At 34.9% G+C, this 21,296-nt stretch overlaps 1 protein-coding gene across 1 annotated transcript in view; it reads left to right on the top strand.

Annotated features, from left to right (window-relative positions):
- The window catches only part of LOC141458589 (disks large 1 tumor suppressor protein-like), a 137,928-nt gene that overhangs the window by 73,691 nt on the left and 42,941 nt on the right, over positions 1 to 21,296 (top strand). The window lies entirely within an intron of this gene.

Raw genomic sequence — 21,296 nt, 5'->3', positions numbered from 1 at the left:
GTTGAATAATAGGTAATACTGTTCGTTATAATCATGGTTTTTGTTCTCTACTTTCAGTTTAAGGTAATTACTTACAATAACTTTCCAAAATAATTGGAAGGATTTTACTTTTACTCGTTATGTAATGATGTCAGAGATGCTCCCCCTCAACATTTCTGTAGTTTTTCTTTTTGACATCTTTGAATAACATAATTTGACTACATTTTGACCTATTTTGTTGTAATAATAATAATTATTATTTTTTAAATTAGTTTCACAAAAATGCACTTTGAGGAAAACCTATACCTTCATCTAATAGTTTAATTGCACCTTATTGTTATCAATTTATTTGTTGAATAATAGCTGCATTACGATGGTGAAAATTGCAGTCACCTGTTTGAATTAATACTGGTCCAATATTGAACCCAATCGAACTGAGTAAATAGTTATCAATAACATTGTGTTTACAAGCGCAACTCCAATTACTAGCAACCATCCTAATTAAAATCATCCATACTTATACTTAAATTTCAGTTTATAGATTTCTTTATGAGTTGTATACGTACTCTACTTAGTCTAATGCGCTTCATATTAATATGAGTATTCTATATTATACAAATTACTGTATTAACTACAGTTTTTTTACAATCTTTTTAAATGTGCTAACCTCTTTTCACAAAATAATTTGATGTATACTCTTGTTTAATTTAATGTATGTATTTTTCTTGAATTGAGACCTGCAATAGTTGTTAAGGAAAGAAATTCAAACAATTTATTAAGGATATACTACTTCTGTAATGAGATTTCCCAAACATGTCACTGGAGTTCATCATAAATGGATTTCTACATCCACTCGATTGTTTATTAATATTAGGAGTTTTTCCGAGCAGTTTTTAGAAGCAATAATGTTATATAAAAGCTAATTTTTCTTGGACATGGAAAATTTAATTCCTGATCAATGAAAGTTTATGAACTTTTCTTTCTGACATTTCTCTTTTCAGCCCCTTTAAAATCTGATTATTGTTGTTTTTAAGGAAAAGTTGCCAAATTTAGTAGGTCTTTTTTTTTTCCAGTTTTCAAGCTACTTTGTGCATATTAGATGGAAAAGAACAAATAAAGGGCTGCCCTGTAATCAAATATCCTATATTCTTTTTTTGATTAAACTCTTTTTTTTTCTTTTTTTGATTAACCTCTCTTGATGTATATATTGCTTTTATTTTTTGCAATATTTTTTACAGCAAATTGGATTAAAGGTACTATTTGGAGAAAGGAGGTTGGTAAGAGTTCCTCTGAAGTGTCATTCATGTGTAATGTACGATCCTATCTTTCGTGGGTTGTTTTTTTGGTGGGGGGGGGGGAGAGTTAAATGTGTTGCTGAAATAGAGTTGGAAGAGAATCTCTCGACCGGAAGTACGTGTTTACCCAGTGGTTTGTTCATTTTCCCGGAAATGCCTCCTAGACTTTTGAACTTTGCATATACTTTTTAGCTTTTTTTTTTTTTTTTTTAAAGAAAAACTCGCGGCATTTCTCGGAAAAAGATCGGGTTAAGGTTACATTTGAGAGGGAAGACAGATTTTTGCCAATTTCAGTCATAATTATTTGTAATAATTTTTTTTTACTCCAAGCTTTCGTCATATAAATGGATACCATCAATTTTTTTAGTCTAAATTTTTAATCCCCCGAATTTCCTCTGTAAGAGGAAGCCCTGTTTCCAACCAGATTTCTTCCCTGAGTGAACCTTACGATTTGTGTAGCCTTCTTCTTCTGTACGTGCCGATTATTATCATACATCGTTACACTGAAACAAATCTAAATGCGAACGTAATTTTGTCGGGAAAGTTTTGAAGCTAAACATGATTACTATGCTGTATGGCATATCCTCTTACCGACCTCATTCCGTCAAGATAATATAGAAAAGAAAATAGAATGACAGCCCTTCATCTTCTGTTATATAGGATTAAGAAGGAACATATCCTGTGAAATAATTTCTGTCGCTGATAATGTTTGGAATTAGTGTCACGATGTTCATGTCTGTGAGAGCGTGTGTGAGCTTGTGCTTACACCAGATTTATAAAGTGAATTTTCCAACTGTCGCCTCTTTTCATTCGTCCATTTTCCTCAGATTTTCTCCTACCTTGATGGAGGTTTTCCTCTTTCAAGGGGTTTACATGATTTTCCTTAGAGAAATGTTTATTCTTCCTATTTCTCTTGCGACGATCTGAGGCCAATCACTTCCGGAATACTTCTGGTACTCCGGACAGTGATCTCTTATATCACAACACTGCCCATAGCCGGAGAGTGTTGTCTCTAAGAAATTCTTAGTAAGACAAAAAAAAAAAAATCTGAACCGGCAGTTGGAATCAAAACTGATATTTCCGTGCGGAACTCCCAGCATCCTAACAGCTCCACCGATCTCTAAAAAAAAAAAAACCTCTGTTTTGGTCACTCACACGACTTTTGCTTACACAAAATGGAGTACCAATTTTTTTTTGGCATTGGCTTCCGCCATACAGCCAGCATCGTCTAGGTGCTTATCACTAGAATATCACTCACTCTCCATTCTTACTTATAAATACATTCGCTTCACACATTCATCCCTCTACTATATACAACTATTTACATACAAACTTACTGACTAATGGATGGATCAGTACTCTATATTCCTGCCATCCTTATAGCTTAACCGAAATTAAAATCACCGTAATCCTTCTCTAATCATTTTCTTCCATTCATTCTAATTCGGCTATAACTTTTAAATACATTCCTATTTCTTTGCTAGCTGGAGTACCAATTAATAAGTAGAATCTTAGTTTTGAGATATTCTGTGGAAACCGCCCCACTTATGAACCGTTTTTTTTGCGTTTAGTGGCTCTCAAAACAACTCATTCAGGAAATTTTACACGATATCATTTCCTGTTATTGAGGTTAAGGGACAGGAAACAATGTTTGGGATCGGCTTTTTTTTTTCTTTTTCTTTTTTTTTAAAGAATATTTTTGACCTACAGGAATTTCCGTTCTGTGGCATTTTGAGGGCGGAAGAGTGTTTTGTAGTTTGTTGTAGTGTAGTGCATGTGGCACCAGCTGTTACAAGTTTCTAATCAACTTTCACTCACCGGAACTGTACGGCAGCGTATTATTCCTACAAATGATACGTTTTAAAATGCCATTAGTGGACCATATGATCGTGTAATGTTCATTTGTAGCAAGGTTTCGAATTCTCAGGTTACCAGACAGTTTACTCGATGAAAACATCATCAATAGATTAGGTACGTTAGAGAACTGAACTGATTCCATAATGCGGAAGTGGAACCAGGTGACACTACAGGCACATTTGATCACTTCCTCCCCCTTCCGTTCAAAAATGCATTTCTTTCAAGTCCTCTTTTACTTCCGTGATCTTTGTTCTACTATTAATTGATGTCGTCTCCCAGAAATCCGATTCTGTCTGATCCATCTTTGTCAGTTTGTCACCTTTGCTTCCAATGGTTCACAAAACGTTTTCTAACTTCAAATTTTTCTTCAGATGGGAGTTGAAGGAAGCCAATAGGGTGAATGTCCCATCATTGCGTACCTCTATTCTCCCGGATTGTCCTCAGTAAGAAGAAGCATTGTCCTGCTGGAAGAATTATATATTTTTGTCCATTCTCTCTTTATTGATTAAGAGAAGGGATTGTAATCATGCAAAATACTCAATTTTGAGCTTTCACCTGGTTTCCTCCTTGACTAGAAGGAAACTCAAATTTATATTTGTGTTAGATACTCAATTTTTTGGTTTTTCGAAGTGAGATTCAAATCTTCTCAATTTGTTGATTAGAATATTTTGGCGGCTTTGTATTTTTAATTTCTATTTATTTGTACCGCAAACATAAAAAAAAGGGTATATATTTAAACTTGGCATCCCTTACTATTTGGCTTTGTTCAATATTTATATATATACGTATATGTAACTCAGGTGTCTGCCAAGAGGGTGTGCTGGTAACTCGGCCCAGTTTTAATCTATTTGAAATTCGTTTTTCCTCTAAATTATGTTTTTCTTTTGGAATTTATAAATTTATTATTCTTCCAAATTTGAACTTCCGTTTTTCTGTATTGAAAAGTATTATTGTTCGAAGTGAGGATGTTGTTGCCTCAATTGGGCCACTAATGAACCACTTTACTATATCGATTTTTCTGTTTTTTTGGGGAGGGAGATTTCCCCGGAAGTAGCTCCCCCGATTTTCTTTGAACTTAGTTGAGACCTAGATAATAACATTTATTTGCAATATTTTTCCACATTAAGGACACTTGTAGGAGAACCACCACTATTTTATTGTACTCGCTTCCATCCATCTGTATAATACAGTAAAAGCTCTTTATTCGCGGGGTATATGTTCCATAAATATGCCGCGAATACAGAAACCGTGAATACGGAATGGTAATTTATATGGGATTATAGGGGATACGTTCCTAGCTGACAAAATAAAAATAAAATAAAAAAATTAAAAAAATCAATTTAATTGAAGTTTTTGAACATTTTGATTAATTATCTTAAGGCTGAGGCAATGGTTTGAAGAATTTTGTAATTTTCTCTTGCTTGGCAGTTTTTAAAAGCTTTTGTTTGCAGTCAAAGTTTGAACTTGCCACTACAACTACCATCAGGTTCTTTAAAATGAGCGTAAAGATACTTTGCCTTCTCCCGGACCATTGGACCACTCAGGGGCACCCTTTTTTGGATGCGGTCTTCGATCCATAATGGCAACGCCACTTCCATTTTTTCTATTGCTGGATCACGAACAATGCTTTCATTCTGTGCGTTTACATTCTCAAAAACACCGATCGCGGTGAAGGCGGCTTATGTCAAAGTCCTCGGCGATATCATTTAACAACATACTTTAGGCAAAGTTGTAATAAGATCTATTTTACTTTTTTTATTAGTCCATTTGACGGCATTTACAAAGGATATTGGGTTGGATACCTATTGGAATCCTTTTATTATCATAGTGTACTTCCGCGAATATCCGCGAATATAGGAATTGGGTCGCATTTTTTTAATCCGCGAATAGTGAAAACGCGAATGAAGGAAGCGCGAATAAGGAGCTTTTACTGTATTAAAAAAAAATCAAATGTAAGACCGAAATTCCTAAACTGGCAGAAAAATCTGCCGACCGGAAGTAACATTTTAACTCTCCCCCCTCCCAATAAAATTTTCCCAAATTTAAGATTTCCTCACAAAACGATCGGTAATTTATAAATCTACCACTTTTTTTTTACCGGAAATTCCAATTAAAGAAATTTCTGCGAGAGGATATTTTGGTAAGATTCCTTTTATTGTGAGATTGGAAACCTGTTGAGAATTGGTAAGAAAGGTAAGAATTTTTACCGTTTCGGCTACTTTACTGCCATCTTCAGAGGGTAAAGCTGTTCTCTTTTATTTGTTAATCGTTAAAAATAAAACATCGTAATTTATACAGGGTGATCCATTTAAAACGCACCAATCGCTAATAACTTTTTAGGAAAGCGGAATTTCGAAAAAAACGTACGAAGTAGACTATATGTTTTTTTGGTCTAGTTTTAAAATTTTCCACCCCCGATGCTGTTCCTTCATTTTTGGCGGAGTTACGGCTAAAAACCCGATTGGGGTTTCATAAGGACCACTAGTTTTGACAATGATTATGAAAGCTACATAAAACACTGTGAAAAATGACGTTAATCCTGTTTCGATATCCCTAACATTAGTCGAGTTATTTAAGATCAAAGCTACAATTTTATCTATTCGTGATCGGTTTTCAATATTAATTTTCCACCAGAAATACACGTTTTGGGAGGTCCTCTGACTGCAAAAAATGTTATTGGTGACGCAAAGTAAAACAATAATAATTTTTTTTTTTTTTTTTTTTTGGCGCATCGACTGCTGAGGTCATTAGCGCCCCTAATCATTTTAATCTTCTCTCATCTTTTATCCACTCGAGCTGGGTCGGCACGCGTCACCTAATAATAATAATAATTGAAGATTTTAAAGTATGTAGTGTAATGTAATGGTTGTGGGTGAATCAGGATAAATTTGTTTTACCATCAAATAAAAGCAATCATCACATCATTTTAATGCACCGAGTATGCAGACCTCTTGACCTATGATTACCGTAAGAATATCTTGCCAGGGATGGGCGGATGTTGGTCTAGTGGTCAAGAGCGTGGCTTTGTAAGTGGGACATCCCCAGTTCGAATCCCGCGTATGCAGTCATTCTTATTACTTAAAGAATCATAATACCTTTTTTAATAAAGTGTAGTTATACGTGGGATTCGAACTGGGGACCTCCCACTTACAAAGCCACGCTCTTGATCACTAGACCAACATCCGCCCCTCCCTGGCACCGTCATCATAGGACAAGAAGTCTTGCATACGGGATACATTATCATGATGTTATGGTTGCTTTCATTTGATGATAAAACAAATTTATTCTGACTCACCCATAACCATTACATTACACTACATTCTTTAAAATCTTCTATTATTATTATTTTTGTTCTTTGCGTCAAAAATAACATTTTTTGCAGACAGATGACCTCCCAAAACGTGTACTTCTGGTGGAAAATTAATGCTGAAAACCGATCACGAATAAGATAAAATTGTAACTTTGATCTTAAATATCTCGGCAAATATTAGGGATATCGAAACGAGGTTAACGGCATTTTTCACAATTTTTTATGAAGTTTTCATAATCATTGTCAAAACCAGTGGTCCTTATGAAACCTCAATTAGGTTTTTGCCCGTAACTCCGCCAAAAATGAAGGTACAGCATCTAGATTGGAAAATTTGAAAACTAGACCAAAAGAAACCTATAGTTTTTACTTCGTTTTTACGCTTTTTCGAAATTCCGCTTTCCTAAAAAGTTATTAGCGATTGGTGCGTTTTAAATGGATCACCGTGTATATGTTTTAAGGAGATTTAAAATCGTTTTGATTATTTATTATGCAGGGATGACAGATTTCTTTCACTCTAATGTTACATACTTCATTGTAATGATCAGATTTACGAACTACATTAACCCGACCAACAGTTAAATACGTATATAAATACCAAGTTTTGAATAAAATTTATCGATTAGAACTTTATAGTTATTGCAATAATCGGTGAGAGTAGACTCGATTTTTAGTTCCAATGTCTTAGTAATACCACAGTGATATCGATCGAACGAAAGATAAAACGAGATTGACTTATCAGAATTGGGAATGATGTTATAAAGAACATCATTTATGAATGAAGTGCATAAAACTCATAAAAATAGTTGAAATAATTCACTAAAATCGTGAATAGCTAGGTCACGTGCTAATTAGTATGGATTACTTCTTTAATTGGGTCACTAATGGCAAGGTAAGAACAAAAATTTTGTTGGCATATGGCAGACCAGATAACTACCGTACCATATATAACATGCCCATAATGTTGCAACACGTACATTACGACGTGTCTAGTCGTGTCATGTAATTGCGTCATTCATTTAGATTTCCGCCTTCCTCGCGCATCGTATTTAGCTTGCCCCTTCTCCTTCCGGTTTTAATTACCACTTTTTAACTCTTTTTATTTATAAAGTTATTTTTATTTAATCGCTCTTTGCTCTTCTAAGTACTTCCTTTTGTGCACCTCTTCTATTAAATAGAACTTAATTTCTTTGCTAACATTTAAAATAAAATAAACTATTTCCGTATTGTATAAAACGTAATTTGGCGGCTGTTTTCAATGAACACGCATTAGCTTTAAAGTAACATATGAAGAGCTAAATGGAAGATTTACAATGGACATTCAACTAAAACTTACGAATCCAAAAAGCCGCTGTGGAATTTACTACGTCCATTCAGTTGAGTTTAAACTCATTTGAGTTTTAGAGTTACTATCTGGAGTTTCTCCCCGAACTGACCACAAAACTTCGCCCTCCAGTTCGCTTAGTTGAACTTCCTCGCTTCCGCCCCTCTTCTTGTGCTTTCTTCTCCCGACATAAATCTACTCATTTCCTCCCTTTACATAGATAAACACAAATACACAATCACACATATACACGCGTGTTTAGTGTTGTGTGGGCAAACAATTCTACCATTGGTTGTATTAGATTTGAATCAAAAGTATTCTTGGAGATTCAACTTTGGGACCTGTTATTAACCGTTGAATAAAATCGAACCCACTAAACCAACAACAATACATCTTAGCTTTGCGGGTCTAGTCTACAATCGCCAAACATACTTTACTATAAATTTCTCATATTAACCATTAAATAAAATCCAAGGCCTAGACTGGGGGAATTGAACCCACTAAACCAACAATACATCTTAGCTTTGCGGGTCTAGTCTATAACCGCCTAACATACTTTACTGTAAATTTCTCATATTAACCATTAAATAAAATCCAAGGCCTAGACCGGGGGAATCGAACCCACTAAACCAACAATACATCTTAGCTTTGCGGGTCTAGTCTATAATCGCCTGACATACTTTACTGTAAATTTCTCATATTAACCATTAAATAAAATCGAAGCCCTAGACACCGAGAATCGAACCCACTAAACCAACAGTACATCTTAGCTTTGCTGGTCTAGCCTATAACCGCTCGGTTATCGTGGCGACTGAATTGTGGAGTACCATTCATCTTTTATGGCGGCTGATTGACTCATCCAGGAAGTCTCTACTAATAAGAGGAGATACTGCAATTTGTATTCACCAGAAATATCCCCGATTTTAGGTCCCCCTGAGTCCGAAGAAGTTTTACTAAGGCTCGCCAACAAAATGACGGGGTTATATTGTCCAATTTACTGTCTGTCTGCCGGAAGTGAAATTCCACTGAATGCAGTTGCCAAAAAGGTGACGTCATTTGTACTTTCATTTGGGCATAATTGTGTGTGTGTTCGTCGTCATCATCTTGGTACGCTACTTCTACTCCTGGAATATTTATTGATACGTACAGGTTCCGATGGAAGTGTTTTAGATCTACATGTTGCAACAGGTCTGTTCGATTCTTAAAAAAAACAACACAAAAACAAAAACTGAAAACTCTATTTAGTAGCCATTTCCGATTGTTTTATTCTTTTGATATTACCATTTAGAAAAACTCAAATTTGAACTTCCGTTGTAGTGTTATTATAGGCCAATTCGTAAAGGCCACTTTATGGTACTCACGAGGTTACATCCTGTAAAAACCGGAAAAGTACTGGAAAGTACAAATTATTTAGAAAGCATTAGAAGCTGGGCTAGCTAATCCACTCTTTGTTACAGTAATTTAGTTTTTTAAAAAAGTTAGTTGTAACTGATGTGCTTAAGTTATATCGCTACTATTTCCGGCCTCGAACAGAATTTTTTTTTTTTTTTAATCCTATTTCCCTAACTTTTACTCCATTTCCTTTGTTTTAGTTTATATTTTGCATTAATTAGGTTTTCCTTTTTCTCCGTAGTGTTTATTGTAAAAGAGAAAGTGGGAAAAATAGTTTCTTAACAGAGTTTTCCAGTTTGGTAGCGTGCTAAAAGGTAATCAACTTGCTCGCCGGTAGCACCTGCAGTTTTGCCAACCTTTTTTTTTTTTTTTTTTTTATTTTATGTTCGCGTTTGTAATGAGTTAAATATATCTTTGGCAATTTTTCATTTTTAGCTCTACGAGAATCTAGATTATAATGCGTACTGTAATCAAATATTTTTTAGTTTCAAGTATTTTAGATAAATTGAGAATTTATTACCTAATTTTTACTTTTATTTTACTTTCTCTTACTACTGGTGAGAGAAGTTATGTGATCGCATAACATTTTCGAAATTTAATTTAACCGGAAATAAATGTTTTCAAGGCCGCAGAACACGTAACAGTTTTGGTTACTAATAAACCATTTGTTTTGTTAGTATTTACCGAGTGTCTGTCACACATAACACCCAAATTTGGTATTTCATTTTACTACTTAATGTCCAATTCAAATACTAAGATTTGGGCCCTAAATCTGTCTCCCGGAAGTGCAGCTAAACGGAAGTGATTTTTTTAGTATTTAACTTTTTCTTGAGAATGATCTATGATTATTCTTTAAAGGAATATTGAATGTGTTATTTAAATATATCGAATTTAAAGGGAAGTACCTCAACCGGAAATACAATTTAATTTGTACGTATTTTTATCTTAATTTTTTTATTTTTCCCTAAAATGGCGACTTAGATTTTGTGTGAACTTTGTGTATACATTAGATATTTGTAGATCTTTGTTTTAGGTCAGTTCTAGGGGTTCTTAGATTGTAGACATTACTCTGATGGGCCATTTTAATATAATGTACGGTTTTACAATTGTATATAGGATGGACCAGTAAGTATTGTCCATAGGCCTACTGGGTGTAGTACATCTAAAGTGGAGTTCAATGACGTATTAGCCAACTTCATATTTTTCTATGTTCTTGAGTGACGTCACTTTAAAGCTTTTTTCTAAAATCATTACTTTTTCCCAATAAAAATGTTATTACTCAGAAAGTTTTAGTCCGAATTCGATTCTGATGACACGGTTAGAAAGACAGATAAATTTTTCTAAAAATTGATACCGTTTTCTTAAAAATTTCGATTACTTTTATTTTTCCAGCATCCGGAGGAAGATTAAGGCTGTTTGGAGAATAACTTATGCTTCGAAATGGTATCAATTTATAGGTAATTTATTTTACCTAAATTACAGTAGGCCTATGGACAATACTTACTGGTTCACCCTGTATTATGTTATTAAAGATTAAATTTTTTTCTACTTAAGTTTTAGGAAGATATTTTAGTGATTATAGAACCTAGAAAATTGATTGGAGTAAAAGAAAAATCGAGCGCATTCTCGCAGCAGATTCAGATTACAGCGAAGTTGTCTAGAGAGCCGGTGAAGCGTTGTGCAAGCAGGAGAACGCTGGAGAATGGCCGGAGAGCTTTATAACCAGATCTCCAGCTGATTCCCGACTGAAGTATCCCCCTCTCAATCTTCCGCTCCTCCTTCGTATTTCCTCTCAGACAGAAAAAAAAGAAGAAGAAAATTAGATAACCTTTCACTTCCGCTTTTGTCCTGCACATTACAACCTCCAACTACGTCAAGTTCTCTCACAGCCAATTCCGTCCTGTGATTACATCATTTTAAGCCGTTCTTTTTTTCCCTCTCTCTTCCCCGCCACAACCAGGTGAAAATTGCTCATTTTCCCTTGCACAGCAACTTCTTCTATCCATGGTAACCAACAGCGCTTTTTATTCTTTCCTCCTCCGCTAGTCACTTTTCCTTTTTCCGTAATTTTCTCCTGTTTCTTATTTTCCCTTTTTCCTTGTTACCCAGGACTTGTGGCTTAATGTATTTTTCCGGCTGACATTAGCCGAGCGAAGAAGGATAAAGGATACGCGGCAATCTCCCTATTTCTCCCTTTTTTTCGTCCAGGACCTTTCTTCCTGTCCGCCCTTTCCAGCTACCGTTGTTGATTCTTTGAGCTTAGACATTAAAACGAAGCCTCCTGCTTAGCTCTTTAAATAGCTGCAAGCTTAATTAAGCTTTGCTCTAATTTTATGCGACTCAAACTCAATCGACTTTTCTTTTTTTTTACAGCCAACTTTGTGATTTTGTTATTTTACTCCTAGTCAGTGGTTGTTATCGTGCTGAATTACCGGAAATATCAATTTTTTTGGGGGGAAGCAAAACTCGTTGCCGGTTCAAATTTGATATTTGGACTCGGACCCAAAAATAAGCATCTTCTCGGAGGGGGGTAGGAGTGACTGAGGAGCCCCCCCCCAAATCGGTCATTTCCTGTAAACTCAACACAGAGAAACTGCTGCAAGGTCGTAATAATCTTGCTTAGTAGTAGTAAGAAATAAGAATTAAACTCCTTTTTAAAACTACCCGGGAAAGTCACTACGTTGTAGCGGCCCCGCCCACATAACATTTTATTGTAAACATTTTCTTTAGTTTTTATGAATTCAAGTGAAGCAAAGTTATTTGCATTATTATTTTTAGTACTATTCTGGATTATATTTCCAACCAATTAGGAGGACATTTCTTAATTTCAAAACAATAAAAGTTTAATGACTTTAATAATGATATTCTTGCTTTAATTGTTGTAGTTCATTAACTTTTCATTAATAACAGTAATGGATCATATAAACTGTACTTTAAAATTAATTGAGAAATTAATTTAATGGTGTCTCAGCGTAAATCGAAAATTTGTTTTTTATTTTTTTTAAATTTGATTTTCTCACTTTCTCTTAATGGCTGGTGAGAAAAGTAAGTTTCCCGGAATTACTTTTTAAACGGAAATGTCCATTTTTAGATCTCCAGAGTCTCAAAAATGTCCTCCTTTTTCGTATTGGAAAAATCTCTCTCTCTCTCTCTCTCTCTCTCTCTCTCTCTCTCTCAAAAAACAAAGAAAAGAGATTTCCGATTAGAATTTTATTAAATCGCATCCGGTGGAAGGGGGCTCGTTTTGTAATTTAGCGATCTAAATCCGGCTACAGGAAGTGGCTAATGTCAATGGAATTTTCCTTTTTCTTTTTTCTTTTTTTGCTGGAAAAATTATTTTCTTTAAACCAGGAATAGTAACTTTTTGTTTTTTCTTTCTTGAAAATTCGGTGGAAAAACATTTCTGAGAGAGGTCATTTTTTTTTTCCTTTAAGGTGCACTTATCGATTGTAGTAAAGTAATTGCCTATTTTTTCAGGCGGACTTTATGTCCAACTACTAAATTAGGTGTCGTGGACGGAGGCGACCAGCAAACATACTTTACTGTAACTTTCTCATATTAACCATTAAATAAAATCCAAGGCCTAGCACTGGAGGAATCGAACCCACTAAACCAACAATACATCTTAGTTTTGTGGGTCCAGCCTATAACCGCCTAACATTACTATAAATTTCTCATATTAACCATTAAATAAAATCCAAGACCTAGACCGAGGGAATCGAACTAAACCAACAATACATCTTAGTTTTGCGGGTCTAGCCTATAACCGTCTAACATACTTTACTGTAAATTTCTCTTATTAACCATTAAATAAAATCGAACCCACTAACCAACAATACATCTTAGCTTTGCGGGTCTAGCCTATAACCGCCTAACATACTTTACTGTAAATTTCTCATATTAACAATTAAATAAAATCAAAGGCCTTGACCGGGGGAATCGAACCCACTAAACCAACAATACATCTTAGCATTGCGGGTCTAGCCTATAATCGCCTAACATACTTTACTGCAAATTTCTCATATTAAACATCAAATAAAATCCAAGGTCTAAGAACGGGAATCGATCGAACCCACTAAACCAACAATACATCTTAGCTTTGCGGGTCTAGCCTATAACCGCTCGGCTACCGTGGCGCCCTTATCGATAGAATATTGGTAGGAGGGTTAAATTTGTTGCTATAATTTCGAGTTAGAGTCCGAAACCGGAAGTACTTCTTTACTGAATTAATTGTTCACTTTTTTGAGCTTTTTTTTTAAACTTTGCATTCTCATTGTAATATTTTTGGTACAGAACTTATATTTGAGATTTTTTTTTTCATAATAATTCGATTAAGGGTACTTATGAGTATATTCTTTTATTTAAAGTTCCATTTTAGTAAGCTGTATGTTTCTAATCAGCTTGGAAAAACACTTTATTTTGGGAGAAACTTTAGAACCTCTTAAAACAGGTTTTAACATGCACGGTTGATAAAATTATTTTGTAATTTTTATTTATTACAGTTCTCTTATTACTTTAAAGAATCTGTCAAATTTTTGTATTTTCTTTCATTATCAGAGGTTTTTGGACACCAAGATCTTGTAAAGTTTTCCTATAAAATTATCATATTAAATTTCTATTACGTACTATTGTATTTAGGATTTATCAGATATAATTTTGAGTTAGTATGATGAATTACAAGCATGAATTACATACAATATATCATGGTCACCTTTTACATACGAATACACAATCCTGGAGGTTTACTTCCAATTATACATACAAATGATGTGTTGTCATAGATAACCTTTGTTTCCTTCCTACATACATATAATTGTATTCTCTCCTTTCTCTTGGTCACAACCCCGGGTAACGTCATTATTGTGACGTAATTAATTGCTGCCAGATCTAATAGGTTAACCCAGTATTCTGTTATTTACCATTTACATGGAGAAAAACCCCAATTCCAGGTAAAATGAATGAAAACTAATTTGCGAAAATTCAGGTAGTTGTATCTTTAAAGTCTTACTTCCGGTTTAGCGACTTTTTTTTGTTCTTGTTTATCTTATTGTATGACAGACATCATCGTCTTGAGGTTTCAGTCAAAGATCCTCTTTTATTTAGAAAAATCTTTGTGGGGAAATTTATTTTATCCAGTCTCCCCCAGGAGTGGTGGGGGATGTGGGATAATGGAAGTCGTGTGAGGCCAACAGGAAGTCTTGGCAAGATCTAATCCCGGTAGATCCGCGTCTCTCTCTGCTTGTCCTAAAAAATATATGTGCTTTACAAAGGAACGAAGTTGCCCAGTAGACTGCTTGGATGACACCTCCCACTGGGACTCTATACTGATTGCCAGGCTTGTTCCCCAGCTAGCTCGAGTCACAAGGAGCCAATCCTTGCTTTTACTGCCTTTCCATTAATCGCTAGATTTTTCCTTTCGCTGGATAAACAAACCAAAAAGAAAAACGTACGCTTTTGCAGAAAGATTTATCACTTTGAGATCGTTATCTGTTTAAATAAATTGCAAATAGGTTTTCCTTTTTTTAAAAATACTAGTTTTCCATTCTACCTAACTTTCCTTCTTGAAAGGGAAATCCGTAGTAGATAACTTTTCCGATAACACGAGAGCAAAATAAACGTTCTTAGCTTGGTGAAAATGCTACGTTTTGTTTTCCATTGAAAATGCACTTATTTTTCTGTAAGTTCCTCTACTTTAATGCAAGGTACTTTTTCTGTAATGTATTTTTCAAGGCACGGGGCCTATGCCCTTTGCTGGTTCCCCAAGGCGGGACCAGTGATTCCCCAAGTGGTCCCTACGGAACCCCAGAGGTCCCCAGTATCATTCAAGGGGTCCGTAGAAAATTAAAATTGAATTTGGGGGTCCCTGAACAATGTCAGGGGGTCCGCGCAAGGTTCAATATAAAATAATAAAACTGTGATCCATTTTTATTATTAAGGAAATTAGAAACTAACGAGGTGACCAATTAACTTTAATCAAAACTAAAAGCGTAATATCTGTGTTTTTGGCAAAACATTTTCTGTAAATACAAAACTTGGGAAGAGGAGAACGTTCTCAGTTTCCAAATATTTCAAAATTGCAAAATAGAGATGAAGATTTGCTTGCTCACTGTCGAACACTTAACGGCTCTTCATGCAGACCTGAACCAAAGATTACTCGTGGGGATTTGCGGTTGCTACTCACACACATTGAGCCGGATATAAATACACTCATAACATCTCATCACGATCATCCAAATTATTAATTTTTTTAAATTTATCTTAAACAAAAGTTATAATTTCAATAAATACTTCTTCAACAAAATGCTTTTTTAAATTTGTAATTTTTACACTATGCATTTATATAGCTTTTTCACTTGGGAGTCCGTGGGTAAGTTTGGACTATATAAAAAGGGGTCCATGGGCAAGTTTTGACTATGTCAAAACATAAAAGTTTGGGAACCACTGCGATACATCTCAAGCCACTTTTCTCATTCAATACTCAAGAGTTCGTTACTCCTAAACTTACCAGTCTCATTGTAGTACCTTCTCAGATCTGTTGAAATACAAGTTTATAGAGCTTGTCCCATCGAATCAATCCCCCTACAAAGATCTTCAGCCAGCTGTGCACAAACTGGGAATCCTCCCGATTGCGACAGACACTCCTGTATTAACCTTCAAGTTAAACTAGTGATTAGCCACAGGTGCGCTCTAGTCCAGTAATCAGTGCTACTGGAGGATTCTTATTCCATTTAATAGTCTTCGAAGGAGTCCCTTAGGCCTTTTACATTCTATAGAAATCTCTTGGAACGGGAGTGAGAGTTGAAGATTTGGGAATAGAAGGAAGCAGGGAGTGTGATGCAAATGCGATGATCAGGGTGGATGTTCCAATAACCTCAGTAATCGTAAAGTCTTTACAACATCTTTGTGGGCGGGTGGGGGAAGATGATTCTTTTGTAATCCAGCACCGGAAGTCTTGCATAGAACACTAAAATTTATTTAGTTATAATGAATTTCAAGTATAAAATTAAAAAGCCATATTTACCGTTGAAAATGACGTACTACAAAATTTTGCTCATTTATTTCGCTATGTCAGCCTCTCTCACCACTTCCACCGGATGTTGTCACAAACAGCCATTCAGAGAAACATATATATATATATATATTTTTAAATATTTCCCTCGTTAGAATTTTTTTACATCTGGAATATAAACATAGAAAACAAAAAAGGGTTTAATTTGTTATTCCTGTTTTTTGTTTATTTCTTTTATACGTAAAAAATTGAAGATAATTTGTTTTCTTAGAAGTAAAGACAAGGGCATGAACATAAATAAATCTTGAAGTACAAGTAGGGCCCATCAGTCTGATGCGAAGCAAGATGGATCTAACGTCCTTGATGTTTGGGACTTTCCCAGTATATTTTATCTTCCTTGGGGGAGGGACAGTCGTGGTTGTAAATTGTGAGATATGTAAATATAAATGTCCTGTAGGATAGGGCGCATCTAGATGGATTAAAATTGTCAAGTAAAGAAAACAGATCAATAAAGTAAATCCATTTGATGTGGACCAGTTTCTAATAAAATTGCAATTGTAAAATTAATTAATACTCCAATTTATTCGATTAAATTAAAATTAAAATTCTTCGATTATTCGCAGAGCTCAAAATTAAAAAACTTTTATCAAAACTGCATTTGTATGTTGGAATATAGATAGTTAAAACAGAAATTCCGGGCAGGATCAGCGCTGGAGGCTGATGTAACAGTGGAGGGAGGTTTTGTTAATGATACACGAATTTGAAGAGTATAATGGTACAGTCTACTGTTTTATCCTGATGATTTGGAGCCAGTACTTGGTTACAGGTTTCTGGAAAGTGGGTTTCGTGGTTCTTGGAGAGATATCTTACAATATTTTAGGCACAGCGAAAGGATACTCCCGTAGGAGGGCGCTTTGTATAGGGGGAGATGCTGGGGGATATAGGGGATAAGGAGCCGTATTGGGTCAGATGCCAGACCGGTAGGACAGTTGTATAAAGGGTTGATCGTCAAAAACTGCACAAAAAAAAAGCGTAACTTTGAAAAACACCCAACTTTGACAATTTTTTTTCTCTTTTTCTATAAAAGATAAAATTCCCAAATTTTCTTTATAATATAGTGCAAATCCTCCTTTTATAACTGTAATTTTTTTTTGCTACAACAACATAGATTAAATAGTTTTCGAGAAATACGTTGCTGAAAATGGGCAAAAATTGGCATTTTCAAAAAATGTTCTTCTTCTTGTTACCCTTTTTTTGTAAACTTCGTAGCGCTTAAACGCGCGAACCGATTTTCATGAATGAGGTGTCATTCGATTCGGAATTTATATGTGGGTAAAAAGAAGGAGAAGAATAGGAGAGGAGAAGAAGGGTAAGAAGGAAGGATGTTAGAGTGAGTAATCCGTTTGAGTTACGTAGTTGTTATCAAGTTGTACCAGTTGAAGACGCTCTTTTGATTTAAGTAGTTAGTACACAGCTGTTTAAAGGAGTTTGTTTATTATGGTTGCTAGGTTACGGGCATGTGTTTTTATTTGCTAATGGAGGAGTTAACGTTGAGATATTATAAGAGAAATACAGTTCGTTGTGAGAGTTCAGTGTTTTTTTTAAAAAGACTGTTCATGTGACCGTATGTGGTTGTCTATAAATAGTGCAAAAGGCTTAGAATTCGGGATAGCACCTCGCTGAAACAAGATGCAGAATCAACGAACTTCTTGTCTAATCAAATATTTTTATTGTTTTGTTGCAGGTAAGATTTTCGCCTACGCTGGAATATTTAATCCTCAGACATGACTGTGAGTAAAACTTTAATTTTTGATCAAATTTAAGGGTTACGAAGTGACTAACCAAAATTTCTAAATTTTCTAAGATTACAATAACGGAAATGTAACCTATAATGGGCTTTTCGAGTTTTGGGAAGTCATGTTAGCCACTGACGTAAGATTAGTTTTTTTAGAAATCGCGCACTCTAACGACTTTAACGGATAACTAATAGATGGTAACTTTAACCTAAACTGAGAATTAAGATTACTTTTTTTTTTTTTTTTTTTTTTTTTTTTATCCTTACACAGGATTTTAGCAGAGTTTTAAAAACTAAGAGCTCCTATTAGTGGATGGATGCCTGTTACTTCTTCATGGTAGATCAATACGTCAGAACACTCTCACTGTTGTAGTTGTTGTAATGGAGGCCCTAAATGTACCTTCTACTGGTAGAGGGATTGGGAAAATCCTACCCCCATACCTTCAGAGACTCCAGAGACTCCCATTCTTCACCCATGGTTCGGCTCTGCCCACAAAACTCTTGCTCTGCCTCTATTCTTCTCCTTTCCCTGTTCATGCTCTCCATTGTCGTAACCATTAGTATTCTTCTGGAAGACCTTGTTGAGAGCATGGTATGGGGTAAGAGGTTTTTTTTTTTCCAGCTAGCTCTACTTGGTTGTGTTCTGCGTACTCTCTATGTTACTTCGGTCTGTAGTCTTTACTTTACTTGTACAAGGGTTAAGGATGGGTGCGTATCCAGTCTATCCAGGAGGATGGAGTGTCGAGACTTTGAAACAAATGGATCCTGTAACCGATATGGTTTATCTTTTAAGTTATTTTGTTTTGCTTTTTCTTTTTTTTTTCCCTCGCAAAAAACTTTTCAAGTTTATTTTGTCGGACATGATTTAGTTTGACAGTTTATTAGGTATTGAAGGTAGTAAATTGAGTTTGTATGTGAGTATTTTGGTCGATCATTTTCTCTCTCACTTCCGGCAAAGTATTGATGCCATATTTCAATATGGATTTTTCTCAGAAATTATCCGCACACTTTGAGAGGGGACCCTTAATTACGATTTTCTTTAATTAAGTTTGTTTTATTTAATGCCAATTTTCTTTGAAGAAAAATGTATGCAGTACAAGAATGACTTTTTTTTCATTTGTTTAAAATATTTCCTAAGATTTTCTCAAATACTTCAGATAGATCAGAAGTAATTTTTTTTTAAAAAGTGCAATTTGTAACCTTTGACTTCCTTATTTTAAGACAACCTACTTTAAAAATTGACTACTTGTCCATCTAAAAGAGTTTTCAATGAATTAAACAACTTGAATTAAACTAACACTGTTGTGGTGCTCGTGAACACGTTTTAACTTGCAAAACAAACGTAATTTCTCTTTTACGAAGATAAAAGGAATCCTGGAAAATGATATACCGCGTTTGAAAGCCCACATTAGACAAGGAAACTTTTTACAGAAAAGTGCCAGCACCTAGGCCTGATAATGATCACGTAAGGGCCTAATGAGTTTTCTTAAAAATTTCCGATTACTTTAATTCAGTATCCAGGAGGAAGATTGAAGCTGTTTGGAGAATAATTAATGCTTCAAAATGGTATCAGTTTTTATAAAATTTATCTGCCTTTCTAACCGTGTCATCAGAATCAAATTCAGGCTAAAACTTTCTGAGTAATAACATTTTTATTGGGAAAAAAGTTAATGTTTTAGAAAAGTGACGTCACTCAAGAACAGTGGAAAATATGAAGTTGGCCAATACTTCATTAAACTCCACTTTAGATGTACTACACACAGTAGGCCTATGGACATTACTTACTGGTTCACCCTGTATACACTCACCGCAACTCAAAGACCAAAAAAATTGCGGAGATATCCAATTTGACGTTTCGTTACAGTAAAAAATTGATCAACCGGAAGGGTGCTATTTTGCTTAATCTGCTTTTCCTAAAAATTGCTTCTACTATTTCCTCTTTAACCATTTTCACGCTTGATTACAACCTTCGTTTGTTTCTAGCCATTTTTCCAATAAACTTCCGTTAAGGAGATCCTTCTCTAAAGTGGATGGTAGATCAGGCTTTCGTTTAATTTATCAGTTTATCTGTAATAGCCTTACTATCCCTGGTACAATCGAGCACCAACATCGATTTTCTATTAATGATTGACCACTTTACAGCATTCCTTTCGTTTTCTTTAAACGGAAAAAAATCAACGTTTTTCTCGAAACGAGTTATTGAGTTCCTATTTTTTTTATTAGAGAACTGCGAAGTCCGTCTAGACAGTGGAAAACAGATTTTATTTGAACTTGAGTTAGGCTTTTCATTTAGGTTTGAAATTTTATCTGAGAGCAGTAATAATAGTTCTGGGAAAGCCTTCTATTTTCCATTCTTGGTACCATCTTTAATAATAACAATTTATTATAATGAACACGTAAGACGCAAACTGTGCTTTTAGTATAAACTCTTAGTTTTAAGAAAATTGTATGGTGTAAATTGTGATAATTGGGTGCTCTAGTACCGAAGAGTGCCGAGTCTGTCTGTCAGTTCGGCGGCTCCAGATGTGCGGCGATTTCCACAACTACTTCCTGTCATTTTCATGGTAATTTCCCGACCACAGGCATGCAATTAATTAGAAATCTCTTCCTACATATCTGGAGTAATAAATCTCTGGGAGTACTTATTCCTGTGGAATCCTTTAGAATTTCCTATTAAAGCGGAAAATAGAATTTTCTAAGCTATTATTTTTCCGCCCTTTCTTTGATTTTCATTGTTAGCGGAAGTATGGTTGTCGTGTTGAATTTTAATTTTGAATGATTAAAAAAAATATTTTTAATTTATATTTGTCGCCCTCCAAAAGTTTTTTGGGGGGCGACAATAAATAAATATTGTATTTTGTTTCAAGTAAAAATGGTCGTTTCTTAAATTAAACAATTTATGTCTATTAATAAATTGTTGGATTTTTTTGTACAAAGAGAATTTCAAATTTTACCACTGCCATTATTATAGTATAGGTGATACGAGCATAAACCGGAAGCAACAGTGATAATTTCCCCTTTTTCTTTCTTATAAATACGAGTAATTGCCTATTTTTTCAGCCAGGCTTTACGTCCAACAACCAATTAGGTGTCGTGGACGGAGGTGACTAGCAAACATACTTTACTATAAATTCCTTTTATTAACCATTAAATAAAATCCAAGACCTAGACCAGGGGAATCGAACCCACTAAACCAACAATACATCTTAGCTTTGCGGGTCTAGCCTATAACCGCCTAACATACTTTACTATAAATTTCTCTTATTAACCATTAAATAAAATCCAAGACCTAGACCAGGGGTATCGAACCCACTAAACCAACAATACATCTTAGCTTT

Source organism: Rhodnius prolixus, unplaced genomic scaffold, assembly GCF_049639745.1.
Source record: "Rhodnius prolixus isolate KJV_2025 unplaced genomic scaffold, Rpr scaffold_5, whole genome shotgun sequence".
NCBI classification, from domain to species: Eukaryota; Metazoa; Arthropoda; class Insecta; order Hemiptera; family Reduviidae; genus Rhodnius; species Rhodnius prolixus.
The sequence above is the reverse complement of the archived record's forward strand: the minus strand, read 5'-3'. Positions and strand labels throughout refer to the sequence as shown.